Consider the following 15,250-nt stretch of genomic DNA (forward strand, 5'->3'; position numbering starts at 1 on the left):
ACAAAACTGAAACAGAAGCAAATCTGAGATTCTAGTTGTCTTCTATTAATCCAGATAGTAAAGAGATGTCAAAAAATCTAAAACAATGTCAGTCTTCTACAGTTTTTTTAAATGTGGCTATTTTCATAAAAATAAGTTATTTACCTTAACATGGTTAGGATTTCTTATCATTTTTCAGTGAATTAATAAATAAATATTTTAAAAGTTTCTCAGTTTTGATTTTTTAACATGGTAACATGGTAAAAAAAAAAAAAGCTCCTTGGAATTCTCAATAATTTTTAAGAGTTTAGAGGAGTACTGAGACCCCCAAATTTGAGAACCTCTGTCTTAGAACATGAAAATGAACATGGAATCTAGAAGTTTCTGCTCTCGGGACCCATCCAAAGCAAATTCTTCAAATTTCTAGAGTTTTGGTATATTTGGATCTTGTCTCAAATGTTCCATGCTACCTAAAATAATCTACTATCGTTGTGCTGGTTTGAATGTATTATGTCCCACAAAACGCCATTATCTTTGATGCAATCTGTGTGGGCAGACATAGTAGTGTTGATTAGATTGTAATTCTTTGATTGTTTCCATGGAGATGTGACCCACCCAACTGTAGATGATAACTCTGATTGGATAATTTCCATGGACATTTCCATGGACATTTTGGAGAACGCCATTTTGAAACGTAACCTGGGAGCAAGCAGATGCCAGCCATGAGCCTTCCGAGCTAACAGAGGTTTTCCAGACACCAATGGCCATCCTTCAGTGAAGGTACCCCTTACTTTGGACACTTTATGGCCTCAAGACTGTAACTTTGTAACCAAATAAACCCCCTTTGTAAAAGCTGATCCATTTCTGGTGTTTTGCAAACAGGCAGCGTTAGCAAACTGGAACAATTGTCAAGTATAATTCACAAGCACAAGTAAACATGACATTGGTGAGCAAAGATACAAAGCATGTTTGTTTATATGCAGTCTTATCCTCTTTGAGCTTGAGAATGTAGCTCAGAAATGTTGGTAAGGGAAATGTAATATAGAAATGTAGATAGCTGAAAGATGCATTGTTAAGGCCTCAATACATACATGCTGACAAATATTTTCAGAAAGATAATTTAACTGTTAACTTTCTCAATGTATACCCACAACTTAAGTTAAGCTGAAGATGTGTAACAATGAGCAATGTACCCCAAAGTGTGAGAGAAGGGGTTCTATGGTCAAATAGTTTAGGGAGCTCTGGATTAAAATCATGTCAAATGAACTGCATTTCTGTGGCCAACTTAGTAGGCTCTATCTCTAAATTTCTTTAACCATGAAAACACATTTTTGCAAGGCATTAAGTGTGCCTCCTTTCCCTCAGATACTTTGGGAAATTATGCTGTGTACATATTGGTTGGTACATGTTGCTAGTGATCATATTTTAGCAAGCTTTGGCTGCATGTACTGGGATTTCAGAGAATAGGATTTGACCGAAGCCCCAAATTGAAATCCACACTTTGTATTACATGGATTTGGATGACAAATTCCATGCTCTAAAACATAACCCCAAACTATCAAAGCCCACTAGAACATGATTCGCTTGTAAAGCAGGCACAAGATGTCCTAGATCCCATGCTATGAAAGAGTTCTAATATGACATTTGAGAACATTCTGGCAGATTTCTGTTTAAGGCCACAGGTTGTATTGTCTTGTAAAGGAAAAGACAGGGGGTTGACAGAAGCCACATATTTCAAAGAGATAAACAGTAATAATTCCCTCTGGGGGTATAAATGGAGGAGGCTGGATGGAAAAGCCTTCATTTAAAGGATAATAAAGTGTAAAGCACTCTGAGAATTGTTGAAGGTAAGACCTCAACCCTACAAGCTGATAAGCAAGCCCAGACTTTTACTTATAGTGACATGAGTGACATTTATCTGCCTTTCACTAGAACATCTAATCCACTTGTCAAGGTGTGCCTTACATGGAGACCGATTGTGGTCAGAGTTGGCAGGCTTTGAATACAAATGTGACTGCCCTGGCTGAAATACTGCATTGGAAAAAGTCATTGAGATAGGAAATCATTGGGTAACAATATCAATTCAATTTCAATTGGCCTTGGAGAGGACTTTGCTTGAAGAGGGTCTTGGCTTTGTGATAGAAATTATGGTCTGTCAATTAAAGTAGGAGTCAAGACAAATTGCTGAGGGGTTCCCAAACCTCAATATCTCTCTACTTGTCCTTAAGTACACAGTAGAATCACAGATATTTCTTCCTTCCCCCAAATTAACGCAGTCCAGTTTCAGCGACTGAAAATGAGGATGAAGCAAGAACGTCTACAAAAATGGGAGATCCAGGCTACGGGACTCTCTTAGTAACTTGTGTTCTAGAAGATGACAAAAGGCATAAACACATTTAAAATTAAGTAACAATAAGCAATTTGAATAACAGTTCAAGAAAAAAAAGGCCATGGTCATTTACAAATAAATTAATCAAGCAGAGCTTACTGTAAGTGTTCAGAGGAGGGAGAGAAGAAAAGATTGATGAAGTAAGACTTTATGGTGGAAGTGGGATTTGAACCAAGTCTTGATGGAAGTGTGAAATAAATAAGATCTTCACTAAAAATGATGTATCATTAATTAACTCCAGGCCTTGGTCACTGCCTCTCCCACGGCCCCTACAGTCTCCCCTTCTCTGGGTTATTATTACTTCACCATATGCTTCTATAGCCACTTAATTCATTCTGCCATGCATTGTTCTTAAATGCAGGGTCTTTATGTCATAGGTATGTACTTCATCTTCATACCTTCTGTTTCCTCTTCTTTGTCTTGTATAGAGCTGTGCCCAAATACAGTTCTGTTTTTTTTTTCAATCAACTTATTAGAGCACAATTTACATACATTAAAATGTACCCATTTGAAGTGTACAGCTCAGTGACTTGTAACAAGTGTATACTCTTGAGTAGCCACCCCTATAATCAAGATATGGAACAATTCCATCACACCCAAAAGTTCCCTGTGCTCCTTTGCAGGTTAAACTCCCCACCCCTGGCCTCAGGCAACCATTGATCTGCTTTTTGTCCCCATAGGTTAGATTAGTTTTTTTCTAGAATCTCATATAAATGAAAGCATAGCATTTATAGTCTTTTGCCTGGCTTCTTTTGCTCAGTATAATATTTTCAAAATTCATCCAAGTTGTAGTATGAATCAGTGGTTTGGTTCCTTTTAATCACCATGTAGTCTGTCATTGTATAGATGTACTGCAATCTGTTTGTCCATTCTCCTGTTCATGGATATCTGGGTTGTTACTGCTTTTTAGAATAAATCTTCTATGAACATTTGTGTATAAGTCTTTTTATGGAAATACATTTTCTTTTCTTTGGGGCAAATACCAAGGAATAAATGTTATATGATAGGTATATGTTTAACTTTGTAAAAAACGGTCAAACTGTTTTCCAAAGTAGTACCGTCTTACCTAAATATATGATTGGTGATTATAGGAATGGCCTCCATTAGCATTATTCCCGTTCCCAAAAACCTTGCAAGGCTCTCTGATTTCTAGAGAATGGAATTCACACTTTAGTCTAGCACTCTTGGCTCTCTACCCCTACCCTGATTTTACTTTTCAGTCTTAGCATCCATTGCTCCAGTATATGCATCCTTCATTTACTCACACCACATTGAACTACTTGCTGGCCCACAATTGAGGCAGACATAAATGGCAGTACCCCGGGTCTGCAAATGGATTTGCACTAGTTCAGCTCCTCTCTTTGGCTGGTTGCCTATGTGCCCAAATGGTCAAGGTTAGAGCTCAGAATTGTGATTCACCACATTCCAAAGACAAATTGCAAGGGGATTATTAATCTTGAATTTTTATTTGATTCTAGGGAAGGACACGCCTACTTACTATGAACATGTTTCTACGATTTCAGAAATCCTGATTTTGAAGGGAGTGCAGAGGGCATTTGTCTCTTCACAGACTCAGTCGACAAATATTTAGTGAGCATCTACTATGAGCAAAGCTTTGCGGGAGATACAAACACATACTGTCTCCATAGAACAGATGCGAGCCACTGCGGCAGTCTGAAAGAGAGAGAGAAAAAAGCAGATGGCTCTTAGAGAGCCTGAATTAACTAACTGGGCTGATGCAATTTTAACTGAAGCACAAACTGGAAAATTGGAATCTACGATTCGGGACAATTACAAAGAGGAATAAAAAAGAAAAAGAAAAATGCAACTCACTCATTCTCATTATTCATTCACTGCTTAAGCAAAGAAAGTAAAATCATCCAACAGGTGATGCTGAATTTGAATGAAGCCAGTAGCTTGTCATGGTCAAGATTTGGTACCATAACTTGTCCTAGGCTCAGCTTGTGGTTTCTTCCAGGTACTGCTCATTGTGGAAATGAAAACAAAGGTTGGAGGAGAGAAGAATTGTGTATTTCTCAAATCACCAATGGCCAACATTGTTTTGTAAGACGATGAGATCAACGCGGAGGAGAAAATACATTAATTTAGTGTAGAAAGTGTGAAGGTAACATTTTGCTTTTCTTCTCTCTCTCTCTTTAAAACCTGGTTCACAGCTGTGCTGCAAGTCAGTGTCCTACATTCTTTTCTGAAATGAATCTTTCCCCTGGACTAGTGCGTTTCTTTGCCTTAACATATGTTACTTAAGTAGAATCGTTCCAAAAACTTGAATAAGAACTAAAGCACGGAGTTGGGCCTCTGTGCTATACAAAACTGAGTCATTATCTGACTTATAAGCACATAATGTGGTGGTTACTCATACTCCAGAATTTAGTACAACACAGTAGAAAGGGCCTTTGGTGAACTAGTGCTCCAAGTAATGTAATAAAGGTAAAGATCAAAAAGCTTTCCTTTAAGTGACTGGCAGTAAAATGTTTCTTCCTATAAAGTCACTTGCTTAAGGACAACTGGCTTAGAAATCTCTACCTTTTAAAGAGGGCACTTTAGCCAATGGTTGGAAAAAGGGGGTTTTATGATACCAGAAGACCAAAAATATTTTTCATGGCTGACCTAACCATCAAAGGTAAATCAAATGTCCTAAAACTCTAAAAAAAAAAAATGCATTTCCCTTCTGTTTAGTACAAAAAGAAGCCACAAAGGGTGAGCCTGACTTTTCCTGTGCAATTCATAGAGTCAATCTCATTCTGCAATTTTATTCGATTTATGGCCAACTAATAATGTGAGGCTAGGAACATGCCTTACCTGAAACAGCGAGAGGGCGCAGCACTTCTTGGGAGGGGTAAGGCGCCTAGAGGCCTAACTTGAGTTAGTGACTCAAGTCCTGCTGCCCGGCACAGAAACCTACTGCTGGAGCCACTTCCACCCTCTGGATGCACCATCCTTACCCATAAAACGAGATGCTAAACCAGGACTCGCACAGGATCCTTCCAGCTCTGATCAGGACTAGAAACTCACTCCCCTCTCTGAACTCCAGTGACATCTGTGATCTGTATTTAATACACTGATACACACGGTCTTACTGGCAGTTTTTCTCAGCTGTGTGGGTCTTCATTTCCCTTCCAGAAGTCATCCAGTTTATGCAATAACATTGACAAATATTGCTCGAGCAACTACGGGTGTGAGGCACTGTTTGACAGTCTTGTTTGGGGTCGGAGTGGGGTAGGAGAGAGAGGCAGCCAACAAGTGAGGAACCAGGCTGTAATACATCAGGTTGTGACAGGTGCGATGAGGTAAAATAAAACAGGGCAAAGGGACAGGGCATGGCCGTGGTGTGGAAGAGTGAATCACCGGCCCCAACAAAAGGCATGTTCTTAACCTTAATCCATGTTCTTGGGGGTGTGAACCCATTTGTAAACTTCACCTGAATTGAAGTTAAAGTGTGGACTCAACTTGTGTATAGATCTTCTAAACTCCTTGTTCTGGTGTGCTAATGCTGCCATTATGCAACATAACAGAAATGGATTGGCTTTTATAAAGGGAGGTTTATTTGGTTACAAACGTACAGTCTGAAGGCCATGAAAATGTCCAAATGAAGGCATCAACGCAAGTATACCTTCACCAAAGAAAGGCCAATGGCGTCTGGTAAACCTCTGTTAGCCGGGAAGGCACGTGGCTAGCATCTACTGATCCCGGGTTATATTCTAGCTCCTTTCTCATCTCCTGCACATTCTTCAAAATGTTGCTCTTGGGGCGTTTGTCCTCTCTTAGCTTCTCCAGAGTGAAGTGTCAGCAAAAGTCTGCTTTCAAAGGCCGTCTCTAAAATGTCTCTCTAAGCTGCAGCAGCGAGCTCCTTCTGTCTGAGCTCTTTTATAGGACTCCGGTGATTAAATCAAGACCCACCCTGAATGGGCAGAGTCCATATCCCCATGGAAATAATTCAATCAAAGTTTCATCCACAGTTGATTGAGTCACATCTCCATGGTAACACTCAATGAAAGGATTCCAACCCAATCAACACTAATATGTCTGCTACCACAAGATTGCATTAAAGAACATGGTGTTTTGGGGGACATAATACATCCAAACCAGCACACTCCTATTTACGGGTGGCCAGGCTCCATAAGGGGGGCCTTATAAAGAGGAAGCCACAGGCTTGCGCCAGAAGCCAAAGGCCAGGGGAAACCTACAGTGCAGGCAAAGGAGAGAGAGCAAGATGGCCTGTGGCTGGAGGCAGACCTGCCTCTACAAACCAAAGAAAAGCACTACAGACTTCGGGGAGAAAGCATGGCCTTGCTAACATCTTGACTTTGGACCACTAGACTTTAAAACCATGAGCCAATAAATTTCTGCTGTTAAGCCAAGCCATTCTGTGGTATTTGTCTTAGCTTAGCAGATCTGGCAAAGTAAGACAGATGGGGTGGGTCTGCTATTTTTTTTTAATGGGATATAATTGACATACCATAAAATACACAGTTCTTAAGTGTTCAGTTGATGAGTTTGGACAACTGTATAAACCTGTGGTAGTTTTTTGGTTTGTTTTTTTTTTAGAGAAGTTGTAGGTTTACTGAAAAATCATGAGGAAAATACAGAGTCCCCATATACCAGCCCTCACACAGTTTTCGCTATTATAACTCTTTGCATTACTGTAGTACGTTTGTTATAACTGATGAAGCAATATTATTATAATTATACTGTTAACTACAGAGTTTGTGTTCTACAGTCCTATGTTGTTTTTAAATTTTTTTTCCAGTAACATATATACAACCTAAAATTTCCCCTTTGGACCACATTGTTCATTCATGTTTTCCTGATATCCTTTAGCTCTTTCTCTGTGTTTACCTTTATCTCCTTGAGCATACTGAGGATCGTTTTTTAAGTCTTTGCTCAGTATGTTCACAGTCTACTTCGTTGATGGTTTTTAAATTTTTATCTTGTTCCCTTGGGTGCCAGGAGCCAACAAAAATAAACAAAGCAGCACAAAAACACCTTTGGCAGTTTGCAAATTGGCTTGGTGTTGACTGGTGCTCTCCTTCGGAGTTTAGCCCTCCTATCGCGACAGATCAGCCTGAGGGGAGTGTGACATGCAGAGACCTCTTGGTTGTTTTGGATCCTGTGCCTTGCCTTCGGCTTCTGCTGGCTCCTGGACTCAAGAATCCCCTATTTATAGGAATTCGAATTCCCCCTCTCTTTCCTAGGAAACAGACTTTCTTTGACTTGCCCTGGGCACTTGATCCTAGGAATTTCCCCATTTACACAGAGACAAATGTCCCCTTTTACCTAGGAAAGTTTCCTCACAGTCCTGGGTACTATGTTGTTCAAAGCTTCTGCAGGGGACAAAACCCTGAAGCTTCTCACTCCAACATCTTGATCAGTGGGGCCCCATGCCATTTCATGATTTTCAAAAATCTTTTTGATTTATCCGTTACTGAAAACGGTGTGTTACAATTACCCACTAAATGGGTGAATTTGTTTATTTCTCTTTGTACATTTTTTCCTTTGGGGGTGGGGGGGGTGAAGAGATAATGATGGTAACCTGTGAGTACAAAAAATACTGGTGCCCTACACCAAGAGAAACTAAATCCCATACTTTTAGAAAACCTTTTTAATTTTGAAATAGTTTCAAACTCTCAAAAAAGTTGCAAGAACTCAATATACTTTTTTTAAATCTATAATTTTATTTATTTGCTTTTCGATCTTAAATCCTAGAGGAGTACAGCATCACATGGATTCTGCATTCAATGGCCTTAGCAGGAAAGTTGCTCCAGGATTTGGCATGTATCATACCATTGTTTTCCATGGACGTGAGTTACCTTTCCCCAGATTGCCCTGGTTTTGTTAGGTTTGCTACCAGGTGTCCCTGTGTTGTATTTTGCTCTGTACACATAAGCAAAGTTATTGCCCAAAAAGAATCCTGTTTCATCTCAGGCATAAACACCTTCAGTTTTAAGAAGAGCTCTGTGTTCCTTCTTATTCCAGAGACCCCACTTACAGCCAGCAAAAAAGACCTTGGACTACAGCCTTCGAGACATGTCCGCTGTTTTAGACACCCTGTTCCCAGCAGCCTCCATGGGCTCCAAGACGGCAGAAGGAGAAAGCTGCCATGTGCTAATCTTTATTCAGATTCAAGACTTGTAAACATTTGGCAACATATATTGTTCTCTATTCTCTTCTTTCTCTCTCTCTCTCATACACGTGCATTTTCTTTTGAACCATTTGAGCAAAATGGTGTACAATTATTTACCAATTTTTGCTGTTATATACCAATATTTACCCTGCAATATTGGAGTGCATTTTGAAAGAACAAAATGTGTTTCTTGCACAATCCCAGTTCAATTATTAAAATTAGGAAAAATATTGATACAATATTGTTATTAAACAATCCATATTCAACCTTTGCCTTTTGTCCCAATAATGTCCTTCATAGCAATTTTTTTTTCCAATTAGGATACAATCCAGGATCTTACCTGTGCACTTAGTTATCATGACTTTTTAGCCTTCTTCAATCTAGAACTGTGTGTCTTTCTTGATATTTTTACAAAACACAGGCCAGTTATTTTGTAAGATGTTCCTTAATGTGTGATTGTCTGATATTTCTTCATGATTAGATTTAGATTATGCATTTTGGGGAAAAATATCTCTGAAGTTATACTGTGTACTTATGGGAGAAACAAGCACTGTTCCTAAAAAGGAATAAACACTCACCCGATTGTGGAGAAGAAAAGAATTTATTCACAATCTTGCAAGAACAGGCACCCAACCAAAATGTGGGGGGTTGGTGCCCAGAACAATAGACCCAGCAGTATTTATTCCCTACTCCTAACTTGCAAGTCCCTCCCCTGTTTCTCTGGCGGCTGGATACTTCAGAGGTTACATTCTATTGGTCAAGCCTAACTAACTGCACAAATTTGAAACATGCAGCCTGCCCAAATAGGAAACATTTGAAAAAAAGTCTCCTGGGCAAACTTGAAACATTTGAAACAAGTCTCCACCCCTCTTTCCTTTGTTCTTTAACTGCAGAGCCCCTCTGCTCTAGTTTGGTAACAACTTAAGCTATTTTAGGAACCTCTAACCCCACCTCCCACCCTACCCCCTCAGTTTCCACCTTGCAAGGACAGTGGGTGGATAAACAGGGACTGGCCACCGAGTATAGCTTGGCTTCTTGACCCTCTGCCATTCCCCTGAGCTGCCCCCACCCTGTGTGAAAGCTAAACTTAATCTTATTCTCACACTTAGTATACCATATATCTCATTACTGGTGTGTCAACAATGATCTCTTGGTTAAGGTAGGTGTCTGCCAGGTTTCCCCTTAAGGAAACTATTTTTCTTTTGTAACTACTGTAACCAGTAATTAGAGAGTGCTTTCATGCACTCCACTGGTGATTCTTCCTGACTCAATTATTATAATGATGGTTGCAAAAGTGGTGATTCTCTAAGTACATCATTCCTTCTTCATTTATTAGTTGGCATTCTACTGTAAGGACGAGCTTTCCCTTCTCTCCCATTTAGGGAAAAAAAATGTATATATATATATATATATATATATATATATGTGCACACACACATATACACATACATACATACATATACACACACAGGCAGCTCATAATCATGGACTGATGGATTTTTATGGATTATATCCATTACTCTCATTATTTGATTCTCAAATTGTCCCAAATTTGGTTAGTGGCTACCCCTTCCTGCTTCCTTTTGAGATGTTCCCATAATTTTTTTTTAAATCCAGATCTAGATTTACTCACTGTTATAGAAGGACACAGGGCATGGTAATCACCATACGCAGCATCTTTAGTCTTATTATGGGTCCAGCAATGACCCAAGTATACTTTCCTTGATGCTTCCTTTTTTTAAATGCAATTTTATTGAGATATAGTCACACATCATATAATTCATCCAAAGTATACAATCAATGGCTTACAGTATCATTATATAGTTGTGCATTCATTGGCACAATTTTAGAATATTTTCATAATTCCAAAATGAAAAAAATAGAAGTAAAAAAGAACAACTAAAACATCCCATACCCCTTATCCCCCCTATTATATATATATATATATATATATATATATATATATATATACATATATATATATATTGTCTTAATTTTCTTGCTCATCTGCCTTTACACTGGGTAAAGGGAGTGTCCATCACAAGGTTTTCACAATCACATGGTCACATGATGAAAGCTATACAGTTATACAATCATGTTCCCATCATTTTTAAAGTATTTCCTTTCTTTCTGGTGCAATAAGATGTTCCAGGCTCATCTTGAACTTCCCTTGCCCTACTACTAGAATCAGTCATTTCTGGAAAATTCTCTGAAGGCCTGTATGTTCTGGAAGGAAATTAGGTCTAATAAAACACCAGACTCATCCGTATCTAAAGCTCTTGAAAGTACTCCAAATGTTCCACTGGAATATCCACTAAGCTACCTGTCTTAATACAATAAAAACTTTCCTTCAACACTAACATTCCATATAAAATTAAATCTGTATCTTCTTTAGTTTTATTTTGTCTTAATTATTTGAAGTATATCACATTGTAAAATGATAATTTGTCTATTAAAAATTTGATATACTCTATATGTTTAAATGTCTTAGGAAATTTAGAATAAAATGTAATATCCTACTTTGCATGTTTGTGCAAAATTTCGGGCACATTATGGGGTTCATAAACTTTCAGAGCTGATCTGTGCATTTACCTGGCCATCGTGTATAATACTGATTATATGGGGAAATGCTTTCTATGGGTAAAACAACCTATTTGTAGGTGGATTTTTGAAAGAGAGGAGTTTTGGTTTGCTAAAGCTGCTGGAATGCAATATACCAGAAATTGGTTGACTTTTTCAATATAGATTTGTTAGGTTACAAATTTATAATTCTAAGGCCCTGAAAATGTCCAAATTGAGGCATCAAGAGGAAGATACCTTCTCTGAGGGAAGGCTGCTGGCATCCAGGATTTCTGTGTCACATAGGAAGGCACATGGTGACGTCTGCTGATCCTTCTCTCCCGGCTTCTTGTTTCAATGGCAGTCTCCAAATGTCTCTGGGTATTTCTCTCTAGGCTTCTCTGAGCTCTCTGAGTTTCAACTCTCTTTTATCCTCTAATAGAGGACTCTAGCAAGGGGATTAAGACCTACCTTGAATGGGCTGGGTCACCTGTCCATGGAAACAACTTAACCAAAAGGTCCCACCCAACAACAGGTCTGTACCCACAAGAATGGACTAAAAGAACATAGTCTTTTCTGGGGTACATAAGAGCTCCAAAACAGGACAAGAGGTTATTCATAAGATGGGTTCAAGAGGTAGTTGAACTAGTCATTGAAGTTTAAATTCTCCTTTACTCCTGAAATTCTTTAGCTTCTGTTCATCTAGGATTACCTTTCTTTGGAAGGCGATTCAAAGCTGAACTCCTGCAATTGGTGGAAAGTGTTATTTGAGCACCCGACTCAGCACGGTACTCCTTTCAGTGTCCCACTAGGCGTCAGTTCAGTAAATACAGTACCTGTCACGTGAATTTCAAGGAGAAAAGGCTTTCTGACCCTATCACGTGACTTGGAGCAATGGTTTGCCCACATTGAAAGGACTTGCACAGAAAACAAGGTGAAAGAGGATAATTAGTTGATGCTGCAGAGATTGGAAGCGGCGGTTCTCAAAACATGGTCCCTGGGCCAGCAGCAACACTACCTCCTGAGATTTTATAAGACATGCAAATTCTCAGGCCCCACCCCAGACCTCTGAATGTGAATCTCTAGGTTTTTACCAACCTTCCAGGGGATTGCAAAGCTGCTCAACTTCAGGAACCTCGGCTCTAAGGAAAAGGGTAGGGGGGGTCAGAGCGGTGCCAACTACAAGCCAGTTAGTTAGTTGATTTCCTGATGAGCAGATGTCAAGGAGAAGGGGACAGGAAACATCTTTACCTCAGGGTGGCAGTGTTTCCTATGTCAGGGCTTGCACACAAAATCCCAGGTTTGCCCAGAGCCAGGTGTGCAGGTGAACTGGAACCTGCAGGAAAGTGCACCAAGCAGAGAGTCCCTGGAGTCACGGAAAATCCGCAGTGAGAAAGTCACAGTTGACAGTGAGAGCCAAGATATTTTTATACTCACTGTCTCCACTGGCTTCCCAGTCTACACCTGATTCTCTGTTTTCAGAGCAGTGTTCTTGGGATGCTGATTTTTCTCCTTGTGGAGTTTCATCTGACAGGTGAGGATGCAGACAGTCCAAGGAAAATAGCTGTGGGAAACACTGACAGAACAATCGTATGGGGAGAGTGTTGGGGGCCAGTGGCTTAGGGCCTCGACCTTGCCGTCAGTCCCTGCAGCAGGGATGTGGTCACTGCAGTTTCCATTTATAACCACTAAGGATGGGGGAAGATGGCCATGATCTCAAGCTGCAGCTCTAATATTTGACATCTAATTAAAAATCTCAGAATAAAGCTTTTTGCTGCCCTAGAAAAGGGACTGGTTGTGTTCCGCAAATGGAATGCAGAGTTAGAATGCAGGGATCAGGAATAGCCACAGCCAAGCCTTGTCAATGAGCTATGCAAACAGTGACCTGGCACGCTATTTTTGACTCATATGGGTCAACGTCATCTCCCGTTTCCTGAAAAGAGAGGCTCGGGGAGACTTAAAACCTGAGGCTCCTCCAGGAAATTATAAAGCTAGGAGCTGTGACTAATGGCTTGTTTGACCAGGGCAGCACGGGTCATGTAAAAATCCAAATGCTTCACATTTAATGATGAGCTCAGGCCAAGATCAGCCTTCAAGGGGAAATTGCTGAGTCTCTTTTCTGCCCACTCCAAAGTAGGGTTTGAGAGTCCTAGTGGGCTGAGAGGCTCTTCAGGAATCTCAAGTTTGCCCAGCAGGGACAACACTGACCTTCTGCTTTTAATCAGTGCTTCTTCCCTGGAGGCCACAACAGAAGATCAGACTGCAATCTGTCCTTTCGCCTTCGTGCCCTCTCTTCAAAGTCCTTTCTTAGCCTTTGCAGAGCTCTTTCCTTGGGATGAAATAAGTAAACATTTACATTTGCTTCCAGTGGTCCTAGAAGCCTGTAGGGTATCTCCAGCATTTGGTTTTCTCACAGTTTTGTGAGGGTACAGGACATGGAAGAGGAGAACTGTCCCACCCAGGGGTCATGGAATGGTCCCTCTCCATTCAGAGCAGAGGACATGTGTAAACCTTTGAAAGTACTTGTGAATCTTTTCACGTTTATTAAAATAAAATAATGACTCCCCCAAGTGCTGTAAAGGCAATGTAAGCTGACCAGACACCTTCCAGATCCTCCATGCAGTATCAATAAGAAACTTGTGAATTTATTTAACTTTGGGGCAGTTAATGCACAAACCGAGAATTATTTATGTACATGTTCCAGTTTGCTAATGCTGCCAGAATGCAAAATGCTAGAAATGGTTGGTTTTGATAAAGGGGGTGTATTTGGTTACACAGAGTCTTAAGGCCATAAAGTGTCCAAGGTAAGGCATCAACAATAGGGTACCTTCACTGGAGAAAGGCCACCGGCATCCCGTTAGCTGGGAAGGCATGTGTCTGGTGTCTCCTTGCTCCCAGGTTGTGTTTCAAAATGGTGCTCTCCAAAATGTCTCTGTGTCAGCTTCTCAGGGCAAACTCTGGGCTAGTACCTCCAAAGCATCAGCAAAACTCTGCTTTCAACAGCAGTCTTCAAAATGTCTCTGTAAGTTGCAGCAGCAAGTTCCTTTGGTCTGAGCTTATATAGTGCTCTAGTAAACTAATCATGGCCCACACTGAATGGGCAGGGACACACCTCCGTGGAAATTATCTAATCAGAGTTATCACCTACATTTGGGTGGGTCACATCTCCATGGAAACAACCCAATCGAAAGGTTCCAACTTAATCAACATTAATATGTCTGCCCCCACAAGATTGCATCAAAGAACATGGCCTTTTCTGGGGGACATAATACATACAAACTGGTATATACATAATATATACCCGGTTCTTCATCCAAAAACAAATATTTATTTGTAATGCCACAACCAGAGTTTATAGACTCTTGGGTTTACTTTCTCTCTTCAGACCACACTGCAAAAACTGTCTTACCTTCCTCTTCTCTTTCCACCCTCCATGTCTCACTAAGCTTCCTCCTCCAGAATGATTCATCTCAACTCAAAAGAGGTACACTGAAGTCAACATGGAGAAGCTAAACTTTTCCATACGGGAAATGCACAGCTTGGGATTACTCTACAGAGAAATAAATGATCCAGCAAGAAATAAAACAGGAACATGGATAAGACCCACGAAGAAGCCAATACACCAAACAGCAAGCACAGCAGGCACTTATGCATGACCATAAATGAAAATAACGGATGTGAAAGCAATTTGCAACCTAGAAAGGACTAGCTTAGAACAGCGCTCACCACAAACAAATGAAGGCTCTTACTGAAAGTTATAACCTGTGAAGTAGGTTGAACAGGTGGCGCTCCCAGTTTAGAGAGGAGTGCAAGTGTTGCGATGCGACTTCTAGTTATGATCTTTTTCTTCAGTGAAGTGCCTTTCAAGAATTCTTCATGTCCATAACAATCAAATGCAATAAATAAACCTTAAGGGGCTGCCAAATTAAAAAAAAAAATGCTATAGAAGAAAATTGTTGGCACAACTAGAGAAATTTATATAGGCTATATGTTGAATTAATGTTAATTTCCTTAAACATGTTAATAGTGTTGTGATTAGGTAAGAGACAGCCTTGTTCTTTGGAGATGTGGGCTGGAGGATTTGAGCCATCAAGAAAGAAGACCACAGAGGAAAGGAGAGTGAAGATGTCAAAGGACCCAGCTGGACTGCACAGGCCCTGCTCTGCCAGATGGAAAACATA

The 15,250-nt window shown here is 40.1% G+C and overlaps 1 long non-coding RNA gene and 1 pseudogene across 1 annotated transcript; both read right to left on the reverse strand.

Moving 5' to 3' along the window:
* Window positions 1-8,081: 8,081 nt before the first annotated feature.
* Window positions 8,082-8,415, reverse strand: LOC119515425 (annotated as a pseudogene).
* Window positions 8,416-10,505: 2,090 nt separating this feature from the next.
* Window positions 10,506-13,619, reverse strand: LOC119515426. Its single transcript, XR_005213034.1, has 3 exons — window positions 12,507-13,619; window positions 12,321-12,405; window positions 10,506-11,813 (listed from the first exon to the last, which is right to left on the reverse strand). It is a non-coding gene; the product is annotated as an uncharacterized LOC119515426 (long non-coding RNA).
* Window positions 13,620-15,250: the final 1,631 nt, after the last annotated feature.

This window comes from Choloepus didactylus, chromosome 19 (genome assembly GCF_015220235.1).
Source record: "Choloepus didactylus isolate mChoDid1 chromosome 19, mChoDid1.pri, whole genome shotgun sequence".
Taxonomy (NCBI): domain Eukaryota; kingdom Metazoa; phylum Chordata; class Mammalia; order Pilosa; family Megalonychidae; genus Choloepus; species Choloepus didactylus.